This window comes from Physeter macrocephalus, chromosome 20 (assembly GCF_002837175.3).
Source record: "Physeter macrocephalus isolate SW-GA chromosome 20, ASM283717v5, whole genome shotgun sequence".
NCBI lineage: Eukaryota > Metazoa > Chordata > Mammalia > Artiodactyla > Physeteridae > Physeter > Physeter macrocephalus.
The window spans coordinates 103,236,787-103,244,678 of NC_041233.1; the positions used below are offsets into that span (position 1 = coordinate 103,236,787).

A 7,892-nucleotide genomic window follows, 5' to 3' on the forward strand; every position below is an offset into this window, starting at 1 on the left:
ACACGGGTTCGTGCCCCGGTCCGGGAAGATCCCACATGCCGCGGAGCGGCTGAGCCCTTGCGCCATGGCCGCTGGGCCTGCGCATCCGGAGCCTGTACTCCGCAAGGGGAGAGGCCACAGCGGTGAGAGGCCCGCGTACCGCAAAAAAAAAAAAAAAAAAAAAAAAAAAAAAAAAACAAGCTTTGTTGTTTCTTCTCCCCCTTCAAGCTGTAATATGGCTTAAAAAATTTTTATTTTAAAGCCCACGCTAATACTCCAAATCCATTTAAGATGCCATGCTAAGTGATTTCTCACTTTCTGTCATGGTGCCCTGGGAATTACTCTATTTTACATGAAAAAACTGTTCCATTTTGGAACCATTCCAAATGTCTCAGTCACTTTAAATGTCAAACAGAATTGGAAAAACAGGAAACAAGCTGCTTAGCTTCTTAAAATAAGTAGGCTGAATAACCAAAACAAATCTAAATCTAGGGGAAAAAAAGACAAGAAACTAAAAAAATAAATGTTTCCTTATTCTCAAAGTCATTCCCTATGGCATCCACATTCTATGGTGACAAACAAACCTAAGACAATTTTATAAACAGTAATTATTTTCTCTAATTTTTTAGAGGGAAGAAAACAGCGATTTCTTGAAGGAAAACAAAACCTCAGTATTCATGTTCCAAGAGGCAATGGCAAAGTACACTCAATATATTCTTTAAGTTAAAAAAACAAACAAAAACAAACAAACAAAACAGGAAAAGGGCTCTCATTTTCTATGGTAGCTTTCCATGGTTAGCTCAATATTTGTATTAATGCTTGATAATTCTCAGTTCTAAAATGACTAAAATATTTATTGTTTTAAAAATACTTAAAGAGAAGGGAAAGTATGCATTAGTCTTTGTTAGTAATCATTATTCACTGCTTAGCGATAATTGCCACTTCCAAAGCAGACAGAGACAGTAACCAATTTCACAGTCATAACATTAAAGTCCTGAAAGGAGAACTTTATAGAGTCACATACTGATGAAAAATAATCTAAATATTTTACAATTTATCCAAATATCTGAGATTAGTATTCCTCTATGTCATTTTCTAAAATTTAAAATGTTCCCAAGGACTTCCCTGGTGGTCCAGTGGTCAAGACTCTGTGCTTCCACTGCAGAGGGCGCGGGTTCGATCTCCGATCAGAGAATTAAGATCCCACATGCCGCACAGCGCGGCCAAAAAATAAAATAAACAAACAAATAAATAACAAACAAATAAAATGTTCCCAGGGATTATATTTGTCATATAACATATAATAATTATACTGTTTTACTGTTTATAGTGTTTTGTCACTTTCCCTCTCTGTGGTCCTCCCAGTAACCCTCCATAAGGAAGGTGAAGTTCAAGGATGTGAAGGGCCTAGCCCAGGCATAGACAGCTTCTACAGGACAGACTCCAAGTCAGAACCTAGGCTTCTGTTCCCACCCATTCTGGAAAGTGGAGATGGGGTGGGGATGTAATATATTACATAATTAAAAATAAACATTTATGCAATAATCTTAACAAAATGTTACTTTAATTCATCCAGACCCATTATCTGCTAACTATTCATTTCAATAATGAATATTATTGGATATTGACAGATGAATATTTATAGATAAATACCTACCAATATTTACTGATAAATACCTACCTCTTATATAGTGTTTTATATGATTTCATACAAACAGAAGAGCAAAAAACATCTTTTAACTCTTTGACCATCTAGAATTTCCTGCAACATATGTAGATACAGGTTCACTTTCCTGACCAATATCACTGCTATATATCCTACCAATACTTATTGAAATATGTATTCATTTATTATTCATTGCTCTGAAGTTACCATTTCTTGAATCCTTAACAACTTTCCATTCTCTTCCTAGAATTTCTATGTTAATCAATTTTACTATTTACCACAATATCAGTTTTTAAACTGTTAGGTTATAATTATTTACAAAATCTGAGAAATGAATATTTTATATTAACATTTCTGGAGAAAACATTCTTTAAGTTTCTTGCCTACTTAGTCTCTCAGATGAATTTTAGTATTAACTAGTCATGTTCTAATAAGTTATTTCTAAGGAAATATATTAAATTAAATGTAAATTAACTCATTAAGCATTGTTTTTTACACTCACATTCAGAATACAGGTATTCTTTTTGTAACACCAAAATTTTTTTTCCTTCAAATTATCTCTTATGCCAAAGTCAGGCAGCAGCTAAGTATTTATGTTTGGTTCCTTTATAAACTAAAATTTTTTCACTGGATTTATCAAGACTTTTTGAATTTACAAGTCTATGGAAATTATTTGCTTAGTAATATTGTTTGGCTAAACTCCTTGATTATATGTATATAATATACCTTCCTTTATCTGTTTTTCTTATTGAATGGTTAATTCCACCTCTAACGTTATTTTAAAGGTAAGTCTATCTTTTCTTGGTTTAAAGAGATTAACTCTAGTGTTTCTCCACGGACATAAAGTCGATTTTAAAATAATATATTTACATAATGTTAAGAATCTGTCAATACTTTTTGAAAAAGTATATAAAAAATTGTAAAAAGTAAGCGTTGAATTATCCTCTGAAGCCATCATGATGGTTTTTATTTTACTTCAATAAATTTAGTTAAAAGCTCTTCTTATGCAATTGTGGCCTCAAATTCCTGAGACAAACTTTTTTTTTTTTTTGACCATCTGAAATGTAATTTGACATGTTTTTATTGCGGTTTACCTGACATAGAACATTATATTAGTTTCAGGTGTGCAACGTGAATCACTGTTTGTATATACTGCGAAATGAGCACAGTTAGTTAACATCTGTCACCATACATAGTTACAAGATTTTATTCTTGGGATGAGAAGAAGATATACTCTCTTAGCTACTTTGAAATATGCAATACAGAATTATCAGCTTTAGTCATCATGCTGTACCTGACATCCCCATGACTTATTTATTTTAGAACTGGAAGTTTGTACCTTTTGACCCCCTTCCCCCATTTCATGCCTTGTCTCCCAGGCCCAACCAACACTTAGTTTTTTCAAATCTGTCAGTGCAACAGTGTAAGCTACTCCCCACTTTGCTGCTGAGAATTCAGATGGCTTAGATCCACAAGTGAGTTAGTATCTATACATTTCCTTTATTACATTTTGGTTGCTTTAGCTTTGGGTAACAAAATGGCATCTGTGCTTATAAAAGTCCTATTCTCCACATTTTGTAACTGTTAACCGTGTCAAGGCATATCTATTTTTTGAAAGTTTAGAAGATTCTCTAGGGCCTAATACTATATTAGGAACGCTGCTAAGATCACTCGAGAATGAACTTAAGCAGTTTTTTGCTCAGGTACACCCTGGAAAACATCAACTGTCCAAGTTTGATTGCATTCCAATCATGCACGTCTCCTGGTACTTAGCTGCTTTCTCATTTGTGCTTTGACTGGTTACTGTTTCACCATCATTTGCAGTTAAGTGTTAGAGTGTGAATTCCATCTAACTAGAGAAGGAGGGGAGAAAAAGCTATTGCTTCAGGAAAACTCAAGCTGTCAAGAAGACTCAAGACGGTACCACCTTCTTTTTCTCTCAGGCTTTCTTAATAGCTGGAGAACTGGAATTTCAAGAGTGGGGAATCTCACATATCAACATCAGTTCCTAAGTGTCCAGCCATGGAAACCCCAGACACCACACCTAGAACTCAAACACCGCTCTGCCTCAGGAAGTAACAGAAATCAGCAGAAATCATGACGTACATCACGATGCAGTTTTAATGCTACCCACAGAGAATCTCATTCAAACATTTAAAACAATTCTGATGATGTCTGTCTGCATAGTGTCATATACCCAAATTGATGTCTAAGAACATAAAATTTGGTGATAAGCCTTCTCTAACACACCCTCACACAAGCTGTTGGACTCACAGCTAGTAAGCAAGAATTTATTCTATCATGACTCCTACACAGGAGTAAAATAACACCTATAGAAGGGGTTTCATTGCAAACTTGTTTGCAAAGGAAAGATTAAAAAAAACAACCCAAATGTCCATAAGTAGAGGTCTGGTTAAATAAATGTATGGTACATTTATATAGTGAAATGTCACAGCTGTAACAGAACTAGGAAGCTCTCTGTGGTAAATAAAAAACAGTGAAGAACAATGTAGATGATGTGCCCCATTGTGTCAAGATGATGGGAATATAAACACATTTTTTTGCTTATAAATTCATAACAAAACTATTGTATAATACATATGAAAGTACTAACAATGTTTACCTTTTCAGAGAAGGAAATAAGAACCAGAGAGATATAAGGTGTTCTAATGCATTTTTACATACTTTTTAACCACAGGGTAAATACATTACCTATTCAAAATTAAAACGTAACATTTTTTAAAGATGGTTACAATGAATTCTGAGCTTCAATCTTTAACACTTAACCATCAAGCAAACATAAGTCAATCTATGTTTCTTCCATGGGGAACCTGGACAGAAGGCTAAATAACACAGCTTCTGTTGAATGGGAATTCTTAAAATAGATTTAGATGTCTTCAAATTTCAACCTAAGAGCAAATAAGCAAACAGACTGCACTCTACCTAGAGCTGGAAAAGCACACTGTGACCTCAATCTTCCACTCCACATACTGTGCTCCCTGAGGACAAAACTGTACCACACGGTAGCTGATGCCCTAGTTTGAGCATCTTTCCCTTCCTCCTCACTCCTGGCCCAACGGAAGAACAGAGACGATGCAAAAGTCTCCAGTGATGTTCAAAGCCCTAATGCTCACAAATAGACTCCCTCATGATGCCAAAAAAACAAGTTTCCCTTAAATTCTACAAAATTCATTATTTATAGGAAATTAGCTTAATATGAACCAAACTTTGCCCTTGTGTTCCATTTATTAACATGCTACTGTTTTGATAATGCAGCTGTATTTAAAACTATAAAATATTTTGTTTATTATACCTATTAACAGGCTGTCTAATTTCAAAGAATCAACTTACTCAGAAACCTTAAAATTAAATGTTAACTTCTACATAGATTCGGATGCGTGTTGACAGGATAATTACCGCTGCCATGTCTGGTCTGACCTTCCTGAGGTTCATTCCAATGAAACTGAAACCTCCATCAGGAAAATAAAAGTCCTGAATCCAAGACATTTGCTCACTTGAAAAACAGCTGGATAACACTGTTTACTGTCTTTGCTCTTTCTACTCAGAAACCTCAATTTAATAAAATTTAAAACTCGCCTAATGAAGTTATTTATCATCCTCTTAAAGAAAATAGTTGGGGAAAGAAGAATAAGCCCATGTTTCGGGCTCAAGTCACTCAGGCATACAGATCCCCACCTCAAGGCTGAACACAAGTTTTGTGGGAGAGACTCAGCAATTCAGACAGGGACTAACCTATTAGCTGCTGAGGACACACCCATCCTAAGGCAAAACAAGCCACTTTAATATTCGGAAATCCGCTGGCTTTCCGAATATTAAAATCAAGTAAGAGACAAGACTTACTAGGACAGCTTGCTTAACTTGAATGAAACACAAAACTATACATAGCATTCAGTAACTAATGTTTGCCTAGTGTTTTACGTGCCTATTGACTTAGTATTCATTCACTGGCCAAATATTTATCAAAATCTACCATGTGACTTTGCTGTGGGGCAGGTGGACCAGTCTCGTGTCTTGGGGGTGGCGGAGGCACGTAGAAGAAGGTGGTGTTCTACAAGGATGCCTGAAGACACCTTGTTTCTATGGTATTAATCTCTTCCTGTTCGACTCTCACATATTCACCTATCTGTGAAGGTGACAGTCATTGGCTGTTATATGCTTTCTACTACATCCTGCATTGAAAACTAATGCTTGTGGGTTAATCAAATGTAAGTAATGAGCTAATGGGCTCTACCAGCAGCCTGGACAGACAACTGATTCCCGTCTTTCTGCCTTAATCTGAACCTACACATCTAAAACCCTTCCTAGGGACACATCTTTACACAAGTTCTTTCCGTCAGTGTTTCCTCAGGATCTGATGGGTATTTATGGGTGTTTACCCTGGGATATTCCATGACAAGAAAGCCTTAAACGTGAACTACCAGGAAATATGTGTTCTGATAAGAGGGAGTATCCAGTTATGAAACGATCACACACATGACCACTGTACACTCAATAAACGTCTGTTGGATGTGCTTCTAACACACTGGTTCTTGTTCTCAAGGAACTTTTTTTATGCAGCAGAGACAGAAACAGGCCATCACCAATGGCCATATGATTTGATAATTAGGTAACAGAATTATGTACACAGTGTGGTGAGAGTACAGGTGGAGAAACACCTAGATCTGGGGCTGTCAAGAAAGGGTTCTAGAGACAGAGTTTGCGTGGACATTTGCATGTTTGGCAGACAGATAAACAGAAAAGGCCAGAAAACACCAAGGCATAGAGGTATGGGAGGCCCTGGAGGTCCTGGTGTTCAGTGCTGACAGCAAAGCTCTCCTGAAATTAAAGTAAGATGACGTGGCTGGAAGCATAAACAGGGGCAAGACGTGTGTGCTGTACAAGGTTTTCTCTCTCGCGTAGGAGACACAGAATGGTGCCAAGCAGGGGTCTGGAGACACAGTGAAAGAAGATCTGAGCTGGTGAGGCGAGTGGGCCCGGGAGGGAACTGGTGGTCAGGGCAGTGAGGACAGGCAGGAGGTGATGGATGTGTCTATGAGGCAGAAGAGGAAGACTTCTGGACCCGTTGGATCAAGAGGAATCCACGATAAGTCACAGTTTCCAGCTTAGAGACAGCACAAAAAGGAGCAGATGAGCACGTGAAAATGAGAGAGAAGGCAGAGGAAGGGGGCGTGTGGCGTGGGACCCGGCGGGGAAGTGTTCTGACATTCTCTAACCCTCTGCTCCTATTCTCCAGAGAGACTCTATTCTAGCCTCACCTGCTCCATCACGCTTTCCAAACTGAATCGTCTGCAGGGGTATTTTCCTGGGGAGCAAGTCAGCTCTTCATTTCCCATTGTCCTGAATGCAGCCCCTAACACAAGCCTATTAACACACTTTCCCAGCTTGATCAACTGAACTGCACACCCACGGAAATCTAGACAATCTTACCAAGATCTTTTTTTGAATTATCATTCAGTGTTGTCTGAAAGGAGGAAGCACTCCCCTTGACCAGGATGGAAGAGGCCCTGAGGCCTCACAACAGGCACACAGTTAAGGCCCTGAGAGCTACTTCATGGCACCCAACCATCATTTTAAACAAACAAACGAACATGTTCGTGTTATCAATTATTAGCTTAAATTTATATAAACCTTTTCAGGGTTCCTTTCATTATGTGTTTGCTCTAGAAAAGTTAATAGTCATAATTAGGAGCCACATAGAATATTTTTCTTTTCTGGGTAGGTATGGCATTTGCTGACTACGGAACATTTCAAGCTCAGCAAAGCACAGTGTTTATTTAGACTGTTAACATCACCCAAGTTGATTCTTTGGCAGGTGGCTGGGTAGGGGTACTGTAGGACACCTATGAAAATTTTACAGTCTTGTATTTTTGGAAGCGCTGCAATGATTTGTATTATATATAAAGTGGTTTTACTTTCTTAATTTCAAAAGCAGATCATAGAATAGAAGGCATATTCATATTAAATACACCTATTTCAGGATAACTATTGCTTAGACAATTTTTCCTGCAAAACAATCCAAAATTGACCGTACACATTTTCCATGTGGCTGGCAGGGAATAAAGCAGATCTCTTATGTTCTTAAAATGGACTACTAACTGTAAAGAAAAGTTAATAGAAATTCATTACATTCAGAAATACTTTTTTTTTTTTTTTTTGTGGTACGCGGGCCTCTCACTGCTGTGGCCTCTCCCGTTGCGGAGCACAGGCTCCGGACGCGCAGGCTCAG

At 37.6% G+C, this 7,892-nt stretch overlaps 1 protein-coding gene and 1 non-coding gene across 7 annotated transcripts in view; one reads left to right on the top strand and one right to left on the bottom strand.

Moving 5' to 3' along the window:
• MTUS1 (microtubule associated scaffold protein 1) overlaps positions 1-7,892 on the bottom strand; it is a 168,651-nt gene that overhangs the window by 44,066 nt on the left and 116,693 nt on the right. The window lies entirely within an intron of this gene.
• On the top strand, positions 7,121-7,240 carry LOC112066962 (U6atac minor spliceosomal RNA). The gene has a single exon (XR_002892998.1). It is a non-coding gene; the product is annotated as a U6atac minor spliceosomal RNA (small nuclear RNA).